Source organism: Peromyscus maniculatus, chromosome X (genome assembly GCF_049852395.1).
Source record: "Peromyscus maniculatus bairdii isolate BWxNUB_F1_BW_parent chromosome X, HU_Pman_BW_mat_3.1, whole genome shotgun sequence".
Taxonomy (NCBI): Eukaryota; Metazoa; Chordata; class Mammalia; order Rodentia; family Cricetidae; genus Peromyscus; species Peromyscus maniculatus.
Window position 1 is genome coordinate 145,506,552 of NC_134875.1, and position 18,784 is coordinate 145,525,335.

At 40.5% G+C, this 18,784-nt stretch overlaps 1 pseudogene; it reads left to right on the forward strand.

Moving 5' to 3' along the window:
• Positions 1-4,640: 4,640 nt before the first annotated feature.
• Positions 4,641-5,589, forward strand: LOC143270702 (zinc finger protein 42-like; annotated as a pseudogene).
• Positions 5,590-18,784: the final 13,195 nt, after the last annotated feature.

Consider the following 18,784-nt stretch of genomic DNA (forward strand, 5'->3'; position numbering starts at 1 on the left):
CAACATTTATCTCATGTCACCGTTTTCCTGTTTTGTTTTGGGTTTTTTTGGTTTTTTGAAGACATGGTTTCTCTGTGTAGTCTTGGCTGTCCTGGAACTCTGCTTCGTAGATCAGACTGGTCTCAAATTCAGAGAGTCTTCCTGCCGCATTTGCCTCCCAAGTGTTCAGATTACTGTCGAACCCCACCACTGCCCCTGCACGATACTGACACTTTTAAAACAAGTGTCTTGGATGGAGAGATTATGAGCTACAGCCAAGATAGTTTAGAAAAAATAAAAACTTAATCAGTGGTTTGGAGAGGCCATGAATATCCAATGAATGAGAGGGAAATCAGAATGGAGACCTAGAAACTGTGAAGTTGTGGCATGAAGTGACGAAGGATGATGGGCTGGATATATATATATGTGTGTGTGTGTGTGTGTGTGTGTGTGTGTGTGTGTGTGTGTGTGTGTGTGTGTGTCTTGAACCTGTATTAAGCCTCTTTCTTCTATTTTCAGATAAAAGGTTCTATGTTAACTATTTGTACCCTACTGGCCTTTACTTAGAAGTACAGTGTTCTGAGTCTTAGGTCTTCGGAAATGAGTTTACCTAGGTTATCAGTCATGACTTCATTAGTACTCTTCAGTCTGGGTCTTGGTCTTTTTTTATGCCATTTGAGAGACTGCAATGTCCCCTGGGAGATTAGCTTAGGGGCAGAGTTCTAGGTTACTATGTAGAAGACCTTAGGTTCTATTCCCAGGGTTCGATTCTCTTCACTGACGGGTTTCCCTGCTTTTATTAGGTTGTATTTAAGCTTTTGTGTTCCTGAACTCAATGCATCTTATGCATCATTAGCCGGCGAATCAAAATATGTCCCTCATTCCATATATATGCAAATACATCAACCAAAAATAAAACCAATAAAGGATGCATGAGATTACAGCAGCTAGGGCTGGAGAGATGACTCAGTGGTTAAGAGCAGGGGCTGCTCTTCCCATAGGACCTCAATTCTCAGAACCCACATGACAGCTCACAACAGTCTGTAACTCCATTTCCAGAAGATCCAACACCCTCACACAGACATGCATGCAGGCAAAAATACCAATGCACGTAAAATGGAAATAAATCATATTCTAAAAATTACAATAGCTGTTGTTCCTATAGCTACAAATACCCAAATATCCAGTAGTGATTGACCGATCGATTTCTTCAATCTTCTCACCTATCTCCACACAGGACCTTACAAAGAAGAGCTACAGAATACAGACATTTATTGAGGACGTGTAATGTGTCAGGTACTGGGCCTAAGTGTTACCTGGATTTGCAGAAATGATTGACTTTGCTCACATGATCAACACAACCAAAGATTATTTGAGTCACAAGGAGGAATTTTTAGCAGATTTCTCAGTGTTGAGTCTGTTAAAAGGCAGTTTACTGTGGTTTTGAGAACTGAAGGTTCAGACAAGGAGGGAGGGTTATACCGGTTCTGATAGTCTTCAGTGAAAGACAACTAAAAGAATAAGTAAGTAGCAGATGACTTGGAAACCAAGATAAAGCCAACTTGCTAATTGTGTGTGATATCTTTCATATATAACTTTATTTGGTTTTGCAACAGCTTTACTGAGAATATTATCACCTGTATTCATCACTGATATAGGCCTGTAGTTTTCTTTTTTCCTGTGTTGCTGGATGGTTTTGGTATTAGGCTATGCAGAAAGAGCTTTCTGTTGATCTTTTTCCTTTCTTTTAATTTTAATACTTTAGTAAGTTTTGGTTGTGACTTTTCTTTGAAAGTATGGTAGGGTTCTAAAATGAATCCATCTGGCCTCAGGAATTTTTTTTTCTTTTTTTGGTCACAAGTTTTTATTACTGTTTTTTGTTTTGAAAATAGATTTTTTTCATCCTGATCACATTTTGCCTATCCTGCACTCCTCCCACGTACCCCACCATCTTCCCCTTTCCCCATTTCTACTCTGTCTCTATTCAGAAAAGAACAAGCCTCCTAGAGATAACAAACAAACACCACTAAACAAAATACAATAAGGCAGGGCAAAAGCCCTCACACTCAGTCTGGATGAAGCAACTCAACAGGATGAGAAAAGCCCTAAGAGCAGGTGAATGAGTCAAAGATGAACCTGCTATCACAGGTAGCATTCCCACAAACACTTGCAATATTCCAAGCTGACACTCACAACATATAACCAGAAATCCCTGGTACCGACCCATGCAGGCCCTGTGCTTACAACCTCAGTCTGAAGGAGCAGCTAGAATTGGAGGGATGACTCAGTGGTTAAGAGCACTGGCTGCTCTTCTCAGAGGACCCAGTTTCAATTCTCAGTGCCCACAAGAGGAACACAAAACTGTCTGTAACTCCAGTTCCAGATGATCTGACACCCTCACACAGACATACATGCAGCCAAAAATACCAATGCACATAAAATAGAAATAAATAAATCATTTATTTTAAATGTTACAGCAGCTATTGTGCCTATGGCTACAATTACCCAAATATCCAGTAGTGACTGACCGGGTGATTTCTTCAGTCTTCTCACCTATCTCCCGAATAGGACCTTACACAGAACACCTACAGAATACCGACATTTTCTGAGGATGTGATAGGTGTCAAGTACTGGGCAAAGGATTACATGACTTTGCAGAAATGATTGACATTCCTCACGTGATCAACCCAACCAACGGTCAGTTGGGTCACAAGGAGGAATTTTAGGGGAGGTCTCAAAGTGTCGGGTCCTTTAAATGGCAGTTTAATTTGGTTTTGAGAACTGGAGGTTCATACAAGGAGGGCAGTTTAAACCGGTTGTGAGATTCTCGGGTCCTTGGAAGTGGATCTAGCTACATTCTAAGTCCTGACTTCAGGAGTGTTTAACATACATCACAGCAGTCTCATAAGTCCGTTTAGAGGGCTTTGGCCACGGCTCCGTGTGTGGCGTTAAGTCAGAGCGCTAGACTACCACACCTGAGGCACTAAGTTCGATACCCCCTTCCCCTTTCCCTTTTACGAGAGTCCACTCCTCTTCTTTTCTTTTCCTCATACATTTCACTCCTCTGGCCTCCTCTATTTGGCTCTCTGAGCCATGGGAGAGGGATGGGAGAAAACAGAAGACAAAAACCCATAATTTCAGACCTTACAAATTTTATCTCATGTCACTTTTTTCCTGTTTTGTTTTGGTGATTTTGGTTTTTCAAGACATGGTTTCTCTGTGTAGTCTTGGCTGTCTTGGAACTCAGCTGTTTAGATCAGACTGGTCTCAAAATCAGAGAGTCCTCCTGCCTCATTTGCCTCCCCAGCGCTCAGATTAGTGTCGAACCACACAACTGCCCCTGCAAGATACTGACACTTTTAAAACAAGTGTTGTAGATGGAGAGATTGTGAGCTACAGCCAAGTAGAATCGAAAAAAAAAAACTTAACCAGTGGTTTGGAGAGGCCATGAATAGCCAATGAATGAGCTGGAAGTCTGAATGGAGGCCTAGAACCTGAAGTTGAGGCATGAAGTGAGGAAGGATGTTGGGCAGGATATATATATATATATATATATATATATATATATATATATATATATATATATATATATATATATACATATATATACATATACATACATGTGTGTGTCTGTGTGTCTGTGTGTGCCTTGAACATGTATTAAACCTCTTTCTTCTATTTTCAGATAAACGATTCTATGTTACGTATTTGTACCCTACTGTCCTTTACTTAGAAATACAGTGTTCTGAGTCTTGGGTTTGTCGGAATGGGTTAGCTATGTTATCAATCATGACTTCACTGGTCCTACTTAGCCTGGGTTGTGGTCTTTTTTTATGCCATTTGAGAGACTGCGGTGCCCCCTGGGAAATTATCTTAGGAGCAGAGTCCTGGGTTTCCATGTAGAAGACCTTCGTTTCCATCCCCACTGTTCAATTCTCTTCACTGCCGGATTTCCCTGCTTTTCTTAAGTTGTATTTAAGCTTTTGTATTCCCAAACCCAATGAATCTTATGTATCATTAGCTAATGAATCAAAATATGTTCGTCATCTCGTATATATGCAAATAGGTCAACCACACATAAAATTAATAAAAAATACAAAAGATTATAGCAGGTACCGCTGGAGAGATGACTCAGTGGTTCAGGGCACTGGGTGCTCTTCCCATAGGACCTTCGTTCAATTCTCGGTACCCACATGACAACTCACGGCTATCTGTAACTCTAGTTCTGGAGGATCCGACACCCTCACACACAGATGCATACAAACAGCAATACCAATGCATATAAAATATAAAATAAAAATAAATCCATCATGTTTTAAAAATTACAACATCTGGAGTCCGCAAAGATTTCCATTGCTGTTCTTTGTCTGAGTGACAATTTCTTCTTTGGATTTCAGAAAGGAAACGGAGTAGGAAATATCAGAGCACATTGCAGGGGTGCAGAGCAATGGACTAAGATCAGACACGTGGTAAAGAAGATGGGCTTTTGCTCTCGATCATGTGTATGTCCAGTCTTGCCAGTAGCTCGTACATATGAATGAAAGCAGGACTGTCACACTCTGTTGCCTCCAAGTTTTGTCATCAACTGCAACTCACCAAATAGCAGGTGTTTGCTGGGGGTGATTACATTCATCATTCAAGAGGGAAGCAGTCAAAACAACATGAATGAGCAAATGAGGAAAATGGCAGAGACCAGAGGCCAGAGAGGCCTGGGCAGAAGTGCCATCAGTATAGGGAACCCAAAACACAAGGAGGCCTGGCAAGTCAGAAGACAAGAGGGAAACTTCTCCACGGAACATACACCATCCAGGAAGAACATGTGGAAGAAGATGTGTACAGTGAGACAAGCCCCAAGACTGAGGAAGATGACTTCGTGGACGGTTACATAGAGTGCATTCTTAGAAGTGAGTTTTCTGAATCTATTTTGGAAGTGGATTTACTTTTTAAAGCCTTCAAAAACCTACAGGAAGTCGAACAAAACCTTTCTCGCCATTTCCTTGAAGCGAGTTCCCTTCTTGATAGTTCTTTGGAATACGTGACTAAGGAGAAAAAAAAAAAACAAGAGGAAAAAGAGGACAAGCAAGATCAGCCTCAACAGAGTGTTGGAGCGAACTCAGTACTTGGGTGTTCCAAGTACATGACTCACCAGAAGCTTCCGGTTGGAAAAATATCGGAAGCTGATTTATCAGACCATAAGCAGCTTGCGGGATTTACTGGAGAGGAGCCAAAGGGTGGTGAATACTGTGGTCCTTTATAGATGCTGGAGTGCCCTCAGACTGGTTGCAAGAAGAAGCTGAGGAATAAAACAGCCCCGTAGAAGCACATGCTGATTCACGGTCCCAGACAGCATGTGTGTGCAGAGTGTGGGAGACCTTTGGCAGAGCGCTCAAAACTAAAGTGACATTTTCTGGTTCATACTGGAGAGAATCGTTTTCAGTGTACATTCCAAGGGCTTCTGACTGGACTTCAACTTGCACACCCGTATCCGCATCCAACACTGGTGAGAAGTGCTTTGTGTGCCCCTTTGACCAGTGCCAGAAGAGATTTGTTCAGTCAAATAACCTGAAAATTCACATCCGCATCCACGCAAAGGCAGGGAAGAAATGCTGAAACCAAGACAGACTGTCCTTAGGCTGGGACCTTTGAACTGATGAGTCAATGGGGTATATGTCCACTTTGGATTATTGCTTGTAGGGAGTGATGGCTAAGATAAATTTGCAACTTAGAAAGCATCCTTTCTTTTTTAATGCTTCATCATACCATTTTAAGAACATTTTTATATTCCACGGTGTAGATCCAATAGAAAAGTCAAAGATGAAGTCACTTCAAAAGCATAATCTTTAATGAATGTGCTGCATTATTGCATGTGAGGAGGGTTGTTTTGCATACTTCATAGAAAATAACTGATTTTTTAGTTTTGCAAGTGTCAAATAGCCTAGCTTTTATCTTTAAAAATGTACATAATGGTGTATGTGATAATCCCAAAGAATGGAAAACATGCACTCCTGAACAAATGAATGAATACTTAGAATGTTTTTACATTAAATATTTTTTATTTTCATTTTCATCATTGTATCAAACTATTAATGACATTAAATGTGAGTGGTGATACAATAAAGTTGATCCATCTGAAAATTTTAGATGTTCCAAAATAAAAAGACATAGAACTCTTAAAAAAAATCACAACAGCTATTTGTAACAGTTCCTGTGGCTACAAAAACCCAAATATCCAGTAGTGACTGACCGGGTGATTTCTTCAGTCTTCTTACCTACCTACCACATAGGACCTTACACAGAACATCTACAGAATACCGACATTTATTGAGGAAGTGATATGTGTCAGGTACTGGGCCAAAGCATTACATGGCTTTGCAGAGATGATTGACATTCCTCACGTGATCAACCCAACCAACAGTCAGTTGGGTCACAAGGAGGAATTTTAGGGGAGGTCTCAAAGTGTCGGGTCCTTTAAATGGCAGTTTACTGTGGTTTTGAGAACTGGAGGTTTATACAAGGAGGGCAGTTTAAACCGGTTGTGAGAGTCTCATGTCCTTGGAAGTGGATCTAGCTACATTCTAAGTCCTGACTTCAGAAGTGTTTCACATATATCACAGCAGTCCTCTAAGTCCGTTTAGATGACTTTAGTCAAGGTTCCATGTGTGGCGTTAAGTCAGAGCGCTAGACTACCACACCAGAGGTATTAAGTTTGACACCCCTTTCCCCTTTCCTTTTTTTTATGAGTCCACTCTCTCCTCATCTTTTCTTTTCCTCATACATTTCACTCCTCTGGCCTCCTCTATTTGGCTCTCTGAGCCATGGGACAGGGATGGGAGGAAACAGAGGACAAAAACCCATAATTTCAGACTTCAAAAGTTTTATCTCATGTCACCTTTTCCCTGTTTTGTTTTGGTGTTTTTTGGTTTTTCAAGACAGGGTTTCTCTGTGTAGTCTTGGCTGACCTGGAACTCAGCTTTGTAGATCAGGCTGGTCTCAAATTCAAAGAGTCCTCCTGCCTCATTTGCCTCCTGAGAGTGCTCAGAATAGTTTCGAACCCCACCACTGCCCCTGCAGGATACTGACATTTTTTAAAAACAAGTTCCATAGATGGAGAGATTGTGGAGACATGCATACAGACAAAAATACCAATGCACAGAAAATAAAAATAAATAAATCTTGTTTTAAAAATTACAACAGCTGTTGTTCCTATGGCTACAAATAACCAAATATCCAGTAGTGATTGGCCCAGTGATTTATTCAATCTTCTCACCTATCTCCCACACAGGACCTTATACAGAACAGCTACAGAATACAGACATTTATTGAGGATGTGATATGTGTCAGGTACTGGGCCTAAGTGTTACCTGGATTTGCAGAAATGATTGACTTTACTCACATGATCAACACAACCAAAGATTATTTGAGTCACTCACATGGAGGAATTTTTAGCCGATTTCTCAGTGTTGGGTCTGTTAAAAGGCAGTTTATTGTGGTTTTGAGAACTGAAGGTTCAGGCAAGGAGGGAGGTTTAAACCGATTCTGATAGTCTTCAGTGAAAGACAACTAAAAGAATAAGTAAGTAGCAGATGACTTGGAAACCAAGATAAAGCCAACTTGCTAATTGTGTGTGATATCTTTCATATATAACATTATTCGGTTTTGCAACTGCTTTACTGAGAATATTATCACCTGTATTCATCACTGATATAGGCCTGTAATTTCCTTTTTTCTTGTGTTGCTGGATATTGTTGTATTAGGCTATGCAGAAAGAGCTTTCTGTTGATCTTTTCCCTTTCTATTAATTCTAATATTTTTGTAAGTTTTGGTTGTGACTTTTCTTTGAAAGTATGGTACGGTGCTACAATGAATCCACTGGGCCTCGGGAATTTTTTCCTTTTTTTAGTCAGAGGCTATTTTATTACAAGTTTTACTTTGGAATATTGATTTTTTTTCATCCTGATCAATTTCCCCTACCTCCAGACTTCCCATGTCTCAAAACAATCTACCTCTCTCCCCATTTCCTCTATGTCTGTATTCAGAAAAGTACAAGCCTCCTAGTGATAACAAACAAACACCACTAAACAATATACAATAAGGCAGGGCAAAAGCCCTCACACTCAGTCTGGATGAAGCAACTCAACAGGATGAGAAAAGCCCTAAGAGCAGGTGAATGAGTCAAAGATGAACCTTCTATGACAGGTAGCATTCCCACAAACACTTGCAATATTCCAAGCTGACACTCACAGCATGTAAGCGAAAGAACTGATGCAGACCCCTTCAGTCCCTGTGCTTGCCGCCTCAGTCTTTAGGAGCCCATATGCACCCTACTGTGTTGATTGAGTGGGCTGTGTTCTCCTGTTTTTCTCTATCCCCTCAGACTCTTACAATCTCTCCTGCTTGTCTTCTAAGGGATTCCCAAGCACCTAGGGGAGAGACATGATGGAGACCTCCAATTTAGACTCTTTCAGCATCATGTCTTGCTGTGAGTCTCTGCATCCACTATTTTGTTGCCAGAAGAAGTAGCTCTAACGACAACTGGACAAGGCACTGATCTATGTGCATAGCAGAATATCATTAGGAATTATTTCACAGCTGTGTTTTGATTTTTAAAGACCAGCCATGTTTGGGTCTACCTTAGTCCTCTGGGGTATATATCTCTGGTTCCTGGCCATCAGGCAGTGTGAGGCATGGACTTCCTCTCAAGGAGGAAGTCTCAAGTTAAATCAGACATTGATTGGCCACTTGCAAAAGTCTGTGCCACCACTGGACCAGCACATCTTGCAGTTGTGACAGATGGTTGGTCAGAGGTATTGTGGCTGGGTTGGTGTCCATTTTTCTCTTCCCATAGCCTGCAGAATATCTTCCTGTACCTAAGAGACTAGAACCTACGGGTGACAGCTCCATGAAACCACCAGCTCAACTGTTCTATGTTCAATGAGCTGTGTGATTGTTGTCTGTTATTACTGGAAGTCCTCACTAGAATCGTCCTCATAGATTCCAGGTAGTCTCCCCCTTACTAGGTTTCCATATTGGTCCCCAAGTCCCCCCTAATTTCAGCTGTCTCTTCCCATATTCTCTCCATTCATCTCCCCTCCCCTCCCCACCTCTCTCTTTCTCCTGTCCCTACCTGTGCCCAGTCCACCCACAAAATCTCTTCTATTTACCTTTCTCCCAAAGATCCATGTGTCTGTTGTGGGTTTGTTCAAGTTGATAAACACTTCTTGGTTTAACTTTGGCTGACTCTAGAAAAACAATATTTCTTTTGGGTTTTCTTGATTAATTGAGTATAGTCTTTTAAAGGATTCCAGGATAATTTCCTGATTTTTCTTGGTGTGTATTCTAACATTTCCTCTTTGTCTATGATTCTGTTAATGTAGTCTCTTTGTTCCTTTTTAAGTTAATTATGGAAAGGATATATTGATCCTAACTTAGCAAAGAGCCAGCTATTCCATTCACTGATTCTTTGTACTATTTTCTGTGTTTCTATTTCATTCATTTCTGCTGTGGTTTTAGTTATTTCTTCCCATCTACTGAATTTCCATTTGGCTTCTTCTTGTTTTCTGCAAGTTCTTGAGTTGCATCATAACTTGTTTATGTATGCTTTCTCATTTTTAATACAGGTGCTTAGAACTGTAATTTTCCTTTCATTACTATATATAATGTGTGGCAAGTTTATCTTGGGTTTTCTCACTTAATTTTAGGAGTTTTTTTTCATTTTCTCTAATTTCTTTGACCTACTCATCATTTAGTAAGCTGTTGGGTAATCTCCACAAGTGTGAGTAAATACTTGGGATTCCATAGGTGTTGAATTCAAGTATTGCTGCATTGTGGGTAAGTCCTAAAAGTGGAGTTATTTCAGTTATTCTGAATGTGTTAAGATGTGTTTTTTTGTACCAAAGTATGGTCCATTTTAGAGAAGCTCCATTTGGTGCCAAGTAGAATGTATATTCTTCAGTGTTTGGGCAGAATATTCTGCAGGTACCTGCTAGGTCCCTGTGATATTTAAAGGCTGACATATCTATTTACTTTTTGTCAGATAGTGTCAATTGAAGAAAGTGGGGTATGGAAGAATTACATACTACTATTGAGTTTGGGTAATCTGTGTCTTTAAGTACAGTGATATGTTTTTATGAAATTGTGTGTGCCTTGAGTTTCCTAACATATATATTTAATATTGTGTTGTCTTTTTGGTTAATACTTATTTTGTTTAAAATCAATTGCCCTTCTTTGCTGTTGGCCATGTCAGAGGAACAGCAGTGGGCAACTGAGCTTTAGGAGTTCAGCTCACTAGTATGCAAGGTACTGATGGGTGAATCTCAGATATGCAAGGCCCCAAGAGCTTCAGCTCCAGAATGTCTTTTGATACTATTGTGCCTTTACTTGTTTGACACTGCCATTTTCTCTGGTATCTGTCATGATGTGAATGAATGTGGGGGGGATTCTCTACTGCCTTTAATGTAGTATGATTATCTCATGAAAATATCCCTTTCTACTGTGGAATTTTATCCGAGGATTATTATGAAGATTCTCACCTCTTAAGCTGTACTGTTTAACTGAAGTAATGATTTTATCAAATAGTGTTAGTTTCAATAGAATTTTGATGACTAAGGGGTTTCTTTTAAACAAATATAGTAAGAGATTATGATAGTGATTATATTAGTGGGAAAATTAATATAGGTAAAGTTAGGCTACTGTGCTGCACCTACCTCTGATAAAGCAAGGGATGCAAAGAGTAGAAAATAGGACCAAGGGAGTGTCATGCAGCTAGTTTCTCTTGAGGAGCAGTAGAGAATGAGGTTTAGGTTAATGATTAAGGAAAATAGTTGAGTCCCAGGAGTTAGCTCAAGTTCTTTTGTATATTGGGAAATGTGTTCACGTGTTTTGGTGTACATCATAGCTAAAACAAAGCTTTAAATAATGACTTCACATAACTATAAAACAGAAAATTGGTTGAGTAGTTTGTAGCTGAAGTTTTCCTGTATCCCGCCTGGCCTGCACTCAGAACAAATCTCTCCCACTCGTGTCCCCCAAGGAAACAAACAGAGGCTTATATTAATTAAAACTGCTTGGCCATTAGCTCAGGCTAACTACTAGCTTCAGTAGCTCTTACACTTTTTTTAAATTTATGAGTCACTTTTATTTTCACTGGATGCATACTATTATCACATGTGTTGATTTATTTAGAAAGACATGCCCCATTGTGAGTATTGTGTCATCTGTGGCTGTCCTTGAACAGAAAGAAGTGGTCAAACAACCTACATGTGATGTTTTGTTGCCACCCATCCACAAAGCCAGTCATGCCATGTAAATCCCACATGTACATCCAGTCTGGCATGATACCCTACTGTTACTGTGTGATGGTGCCAGTCATTATCTCAATGATCTCCATTCCCATAAATATAGCGTTAGGCCTTGTCATCACAGATTTAAGCTAAATCGATGCAGTTTCCTATGAACCCACATTACAGGCACAGTTTCCTTAAGGAACTCACAAATTGGGCTGGAGAGATGGCCAAATGTTTAAGAGAATTTGCTGTTCTTTCAGAGGACCAGATGATTGCCTGCAGCTCTAGCTCCAGATAAAAACCGATTTTGCTCACTTCACAACCCATCTTCTCAGTTGAAGAAGGGAATGTCATACTACCTTAGCAATATCTCACAGGATCCATTCTCTATGGTCTACTCCTATCTGACCATTCAATATTAATCTCCATATGATAAAATCCAAGTTCTTCAGGCACCCAACTGGTTCCAGGTCTTTCTGATTCTGTGAGTTGAATTCTAGTATTTCATTTCAAAGTATCAAATCTGCTTATTTCCTATGACTGTTTTTAACTGCATCTCCATGTTGTTATCAGCTAAAATATATCTAAAGTAGCAAGTATCCACTGCCCATCAATCACTCTATATTCTTCCAAATGTGTAGCTCTTACACTTAAACTCAGCCAATTTCTGTTAATCTATTTGTCGCCACGTGTTCTGTGCCTTTACCTGTGTACTATTATATGCTGCTCCCTGGATGGTGGGCTGGCATCTCCTGACTCAGCCTTCTTCCTCCAAGAATTCTCCTTGTCTGCTTATCCAGCTTATACTTCCTGACTGGCATTTTATTTATCAACCAATCAGAGTAATACATTCACAGCACACAGAGCCATCACCGATCAGTAGTTAAGATCATTGCACTGGACTCTAAAATATGAAAAGTGAAACTAACAACCCGTTTTTCTGGCAATTATAAAAACTACTGCCTATGTAAATGGTTATGACTGAAAGGCTCCTGATCTATGAAAAGTATAAAAGGTAAGTGTTTAACTGTATATGGGTTCTTGGGAATAATTTCTTTTTCACCTGTAATATGCAAAATGTTTAATCTTGTAAGTGAAATGGGAAACATTTTTACTTGTATTCACTGTAATCATTCTCTGAAAAAATAGAATGTGGATAAGTGGATACTAGATATAAAGCAAAGAACAATCAGACTGCAACCCACAGAACCAGGGGGGACCCTAGGATGACTGTGGCTTATAATAAGTTTTGGTTTTACTCAATTAACTGGGCAAGCATCAGTGAAACATTTCACTATTAGGATAAGAATTTGTACTGTATCAAGCTGATACAAGAAAAATAAATTAATTAATTAAAAAATAAAGTCATAATCAAAAAAAGAAAATGCCTAGTTTTGGGTTATTTGTATTTTGCCACAATTTAAAAAGTGTTTCCTGGGGCTGGAGAGATGGCTCAGTGGTTAAGAGCACTGACTGTTCTTCCAAAGGACCTGGGTTCAATTTCCAGCACCCACATGGCAGCTAAAAACTTTCTGTAACTCCGAGATCTGACACCCTCACACAGGGAAAATAAGTGTTTACTGTAAAAAACAAAACAAAAAAACAGCCCAGGATACAAGAGACCCTGTCACAAGCAACATTCATGAGCCCATCCATATGATAAAATAAAAGACTGAAATATATGTGAAGAGGCAAATTCTCTCATATAAAAAGTAAATTCCAAGTAATTTAAATAGGAGCTCCTAAAGGAGGCAGAGCACAAGCTTCAAGCAAGGTCTGTGTGCACTGACTTCCTCCCGAGAAGCAAACTGGAAAGGGAGGGTTTCACAGTGGTGGAACAGGTGAGCACTGCCTCAAGTCAAGAGATCACAGTCCATTACCATGGACAGCAATGAGCCATGCTGATGGTATGTGCCCTTGATATGACATGTGGCATTTTACCTCTGTTGTTTCCTCATCAAAACTATGACCCCAAAGTAATCACAAGAGAATTGTCAAATGAACATGAATGAGGGGCATTCTATAAACTCCCTGACCAATACACCTCAAAACTGTCAAGGTCATCAAGACAAGAAATGTCAAGAAACTGTCACAGTTTTTGACAGGAGGATTCAGAAAACATGGCAAGTATAATCCTAGATCAGGAAAGGACAGTGGGGTAAACTGATCTGAACAAAATATGAACTTTGGTTAATAATATGCAATACAGGCTCACTAATGGTGAAAAAATAGAATATAACTACATAGTGATTTTTATATTGTTTGAAAGATTTGCAGGGGGATATAAGCTGTAATAGAAAAATAAAGACACAGAACAAGGGAAACATCAGGATAGAAGAACACTCCAGAAAAACAATAGAGTAGAATAAATAATGAAATTAATAGTGAAATGAAGAATTACACTTTGTCCCTCAGAAAAGTCCTCATATGTATGTAGTCTGTCCAGGAGTTTACCTACTCTGCATCTCCTCTTCAGTTTCTCTGACCTGCTGAAGGCTTGCCATTCATCAGCACCCTACATGAGGTCCTGGCATGTTGGAGGTGTGTGTGTGTGTGTGTGTGTGTGTGTGTGTGTGTGTGTGTGTGTGTGTTTTCCTTTTTCTTCAGACTCAGAGAAGTAAGTTTTGCCACACTCACTGGCCTCGGAGAACTAAGGTTTACTCTCTCAGATAGAAAAGTCAATAGAAGCAATACCTTTTTGGAGGAGAACATGTGGGGGGGGGCGTGTTGGGAAGGATTTGGGAGAGCAGGAGGAGGGATGGGGGGGTCTGTGGTTGGTATGAGAAATGAATAAAAATTTTCTTCATGAAAAATAATAATTAGCAAGACTCCCCCCCCAAAAAAATAGGAAAAACAAACAAACAAAAAACTTCCTCCAACTCCATGACTCCCCTTTGATTCCTGAGATGCTGAAGGTGGTTCCTTAGATTAGCACTTCATTATCTCTTGGGGTTAGTCTGTGTTGGAAATCTACATCGTTAAACATTAGACCAGTAACACCTACTGTTTCCAGGTCTCATCTGCTTGGAATGCATTTTCCAAACTTTTGTTTTAAGTTTCATCTATATTTGACAGAAAGATGAGTTTTTTTGTAGATAACAGAAAAATGGATTTGTTTCTTAATCCACTCAGTTTGTGTGTCTTTTGGTCAGGGAGATGTGGCTATTAATATTTAAAGTTATTATTAAAAGGTCTGTGTTGACGCTATTATGTTGTTATTTGTTTTTTTCCATGATTGTCTTGGGCTTATTTTGAGTTTCTGTAGTTAAGGCATCATTTTTTTTCTTCCTATAGTCTCTTTGCTCTGTTTATTCCTGTCCTCAGTCTAAAGTATTGCTTCCAGATTTCCCCAAGAGTGTGGTTTGATGGACATGAAGAAAAATGGCATGATTATATCATGTTAAACTTTTGTATCTCCTTTAACTACAACACATAGTCACATTGTTTTGTTGGATATAGTACTCTAGGTTGGCATTCATGTTGTTTTATAATATGAAGTACATGACTCCAGGCTCTTGTTTTTAAAGTTTCCAATGAAAAAGCAGATATTATTTTGATTTGTTTCCATTCAATGTGTCTTATGGATTTTCTCTCGAGATTTCAATCTCATTCTTTAGTCTGTGCATCTAGTGTTTTAATTATCATATGCTATGGGCAATTTCCTTTATGGTCCTACTTGGTATTCTATGTGAATGATGAAGTAAACACTGGAGCAACATTTGCTTGTCAGGATCCAGGACTAGAAGAGTGTAGATTACAAGGTACCCAAAGTTATGGGGAGCTCTTCATGCAAATTCTTTTATGATCTTTCTATTCTGAACTGATCCTGTATGTGTGAAGTTTGCAGACAGTGGCTTATTCCAGAAAAAGACAACAAAAGCCAATATATGTGCCCTAGGAACAGGGCTAGAACTGTTTGAGTATGGAGATGGCACTACTGATATTTTGAGGGCTGCACCAAGGAGAGTAGGTACATGCTTTGCACATAAAAAGCTAGTCTTGTAAATGTGGAGACACCAGGTGCAGCATTACTTACACTGTACATATCTAGAGAAAACAGTGTAAATACTATGTGAAAGGAGATATTCCAGAGACTATGGAGATGGCCCTGGTGAAGATGGTTTGTTGACTATCATCAGGACAACTAGTTCTGGATCTTTGTAGCCAGAGCTAGGGTTTGAAGTGTGGCAGAGATGCATGAATGTGGGGGAATTCAGAAGGGAAAGCTTGATTAAGAGCTTCCACACATGACCTATTCCTATGGAAAGAGCTCTGTCAAATGAAGTTCTGTGGAACTCTCCAGGAAAATTGAAGGGAAGGTACATTCTGGGGCAACAAATCATGCAAAGCCTTACAGGAGTAGTGGAACACAACGTTCTGGAGAGTATCATCAGGCAAATCTAATGTGGGATATATACATCAGAACTAGGCTCCAGAGTGTCAAGAAGACCAGATGGACTGTGTCCTAGAGGAACTCAACAGGGACATGTAGTACAGGATGAGTTCAACTACCAGGAGCAGGCTGGAGAATCTACACATGGCAAAGGAAAGAAAGATTCTAGGAAGCTTTATCACTCAAATCGATTTGTGCCCTATGTACCCAGACAAAGGTTACATAGGTGCAGGTGGGCATGCTTCTGGTGGAACTCACCAGGAAAAGACAGTGAATGTCTTGCATTTCATAACTGGATCTAAGAGTGTGGGGATATTTTTCCAAGGCAACATTCTAGGGAATTCATCAGGAGAAACTGGTTCCTGAGTTTTGCATCTGGAGCTAAGCCTGTGAATGTGGAGATAGCACTGATGGGCTCGATATAAGAGAAAACACTAAGAAAGCCAGTAGAGTAACTGTGGAATGCAAACAAGGCCTAGGACTGTGGAAATGCAGCTGATATTTGAGGTTCTGGGGAGTTTGCCAAAAAGAAAAAAAACTCATATGAGATCTGAGTTTGTAGAGCTAGGCCTGTGACTCTGGAAATATCCTAGGGAACAGCATCAGGCAAATCTAATGTGTGATTTCTGAATCTCCATCTAGTCCATGGGTTGTACAGATAGTTCAGGAATTCTTATTTCTAGGGCAACTCAAGAGAAAAAAATCAGGTACAGGAGCTGTGTGACAGGAACAAGGTCTGAGAGTGTGAGATGGCACTGGAGTAGTAGGTTCTTTGGAACTTATCAGGTAAAACCAGGACATGATGTGAATATACACAGCAACATGTGGAGAAATGAAAGGAGGGCTCAGCATTTTGAGAACTCAAAATGAAAGCTCATGTAGGAACTGAGTGAACAAAGCCAGGCCAGAGAGTATAGGTATGCTGCTAGCAAGTCTCTTCTGAACTTCACTTGAAAAACAGCTTAAGATCTATGCATCAGAGTTAGGGCTTAAAGTGTGGATATGCAGCAGGTGGACTTCGGTACTTACAACTCATGATGAAAATCCAGTTCAGGAGCTGTGTGACCCTACCTATTCTGGGGAAGTTGGGGATGGTGCTGTTAGGCACAGCTCTGGTAAGCATACCAGGCAATGTCTGTTCATGTTAGGTAGAGGAGGCTAGGCATTGGACTGTGGAGAATGTGCAGACCAGCTGAGCTCTAGCACTCACCAGTGAAAAATGGTTCCAACATTTTGTGAGTAGAGATACACCTGGAAAGGTGATGGTGGTGTTGACAAGTGAGATTCAGCATTGCTCATCAAGGAGACCATGTAAAAAATTCTGTCTGTCTAGACTTATATCTAAGTATGTGTAGATGACACAGGCAGTAGTGGTGCTAGGGGAAAGGTGCTTCAGGCGGTGTGTGTCTGTCTGTGTCTCTGTCTGTGTGTCTGTGTGTGTGCATGTGTGTGTGTGTGTGTGTGTGTGTGTGTGTGTGTGTGCCTGTGTGCGTGTGTGCGCGTGTGCACGCAGCGCGTTCCTAGGGAACTTGCAAGGGAAAGTCAGTTCACTCCTTTTGTATATACTGTAGCAGGCATGATACAGACAGTGGTATGGGCTTGGTTGTGGCGTACTCACCTGAGCAAACCAGTGCAGGGAGTACAAGGTATATAAGAGAGTTAAAGATTATGTTGGCTCCAGACAAGCTAAATAACAGGGAAGACCCAAAGAAGGACACATGGACAGCCCTGGGAAGGGGGAATAGAAGAGATCTCCATGAGTAAACTTGGGACGAGGGTTGGGCCATGGAGGCTAGGGGGTAGGGGATGAGAGTATAAGGGAATGGGATGGTTGAACTGGAACAGGGATGGAGGGGGATTGCAATGAAAGAGATACCATGATAGAGACATCACGGAGATAGAGAAAAACCCAGTGCTAGGGAAGTTCCCAGGAATCCCCAAAGATGAACCCAGCGTGGGCTACTAGCTATAGTGGAGAGGGTGCCTGAACTGAGCTGGCTTGCCCCAGAGATCAGACCGGTGAATACCCTAACTGTCATCACAGAACTTTTCTCCAATGACTGATGGAAGCAGATGCAGAGATCCACAGCTAATTACTAGACAGAGCTCCAGGAGTCCAGTCAAAGAGAAAGAAGAGGGATTCTATGAGCAAATGCAACAAGATCATGATGGGAAAACATGTAGGGACAACAAAACCAAACTAGAGGGAACTCATGAATGTTGGATCAATGGCTGTGGAGCCTGCATGGGACTGGACTAGTCCCTTTGCAAGGTGTGACAGTTATGTAGCTTGATCTGTTTGGGAGGCCCCCTGGCGGTAGGATCAAAATCCATCTCTGGTGGGTGAGTGGGCTTTGTGGAGCCCACTACCTATAATGAGACACCTCATGAAGCGTTGAGGCAGGGGGAAGGGCTTGGACTTGCCTCTACTGAATGTGCCTCCACATAGGAGGCCTTGCCTTCTTGTAGGGGAGATGGGAGGATGAGTTGGGATGGGAGGCTGAGGGAAGCAGGAGAAAGGAAGAGGGGAATCTTCGATTGGTGTGTAAAATGAATGAAAAAAATTTCTTAATTAAAAAAAAGAAAAAAGATTGTGTTGGCAAGTGAGGGTTTAGAGAGCATAATCACAGCAACAGATATGGAATCTCTGTGTTGGGAGTTAGGCCTTGGGGTAGTACAGGGGAGTTTGAGTCTGATATAGTGATGAAGGAAATTCAGTGCACCGTTTAAGTGGTCATATGGAAACCTACTAACATAGAAGTTTCTGAAAATATATACATATATGAAAAAGAATAAACATGGAGTCAACAAATACCTGGGGAGACAATGCCCCAACTAAAGCTCTTCTGTCACCATATGAAGCATACAGTTCCAGAAATGGGTTACATCTAATTAATTTGTCAGACACAAGGACCCCATGGAAACCCCCAAACAACTTAGGATTTTATAATACTAAGGCTATTGGTTGCTCTCCAAAATGGATAACAAAGCTCTAATGTTGAAGGTAACACTTAAATATCACATTGTGCAAGGAGAAGTTGAGCTGGTGCATAACTGGACCCTTCACTTCTCCTGACTAGAGTCAGTGGCACTGCACACTACCAGAGAAGAAAGGTAACCTTAATTGCAA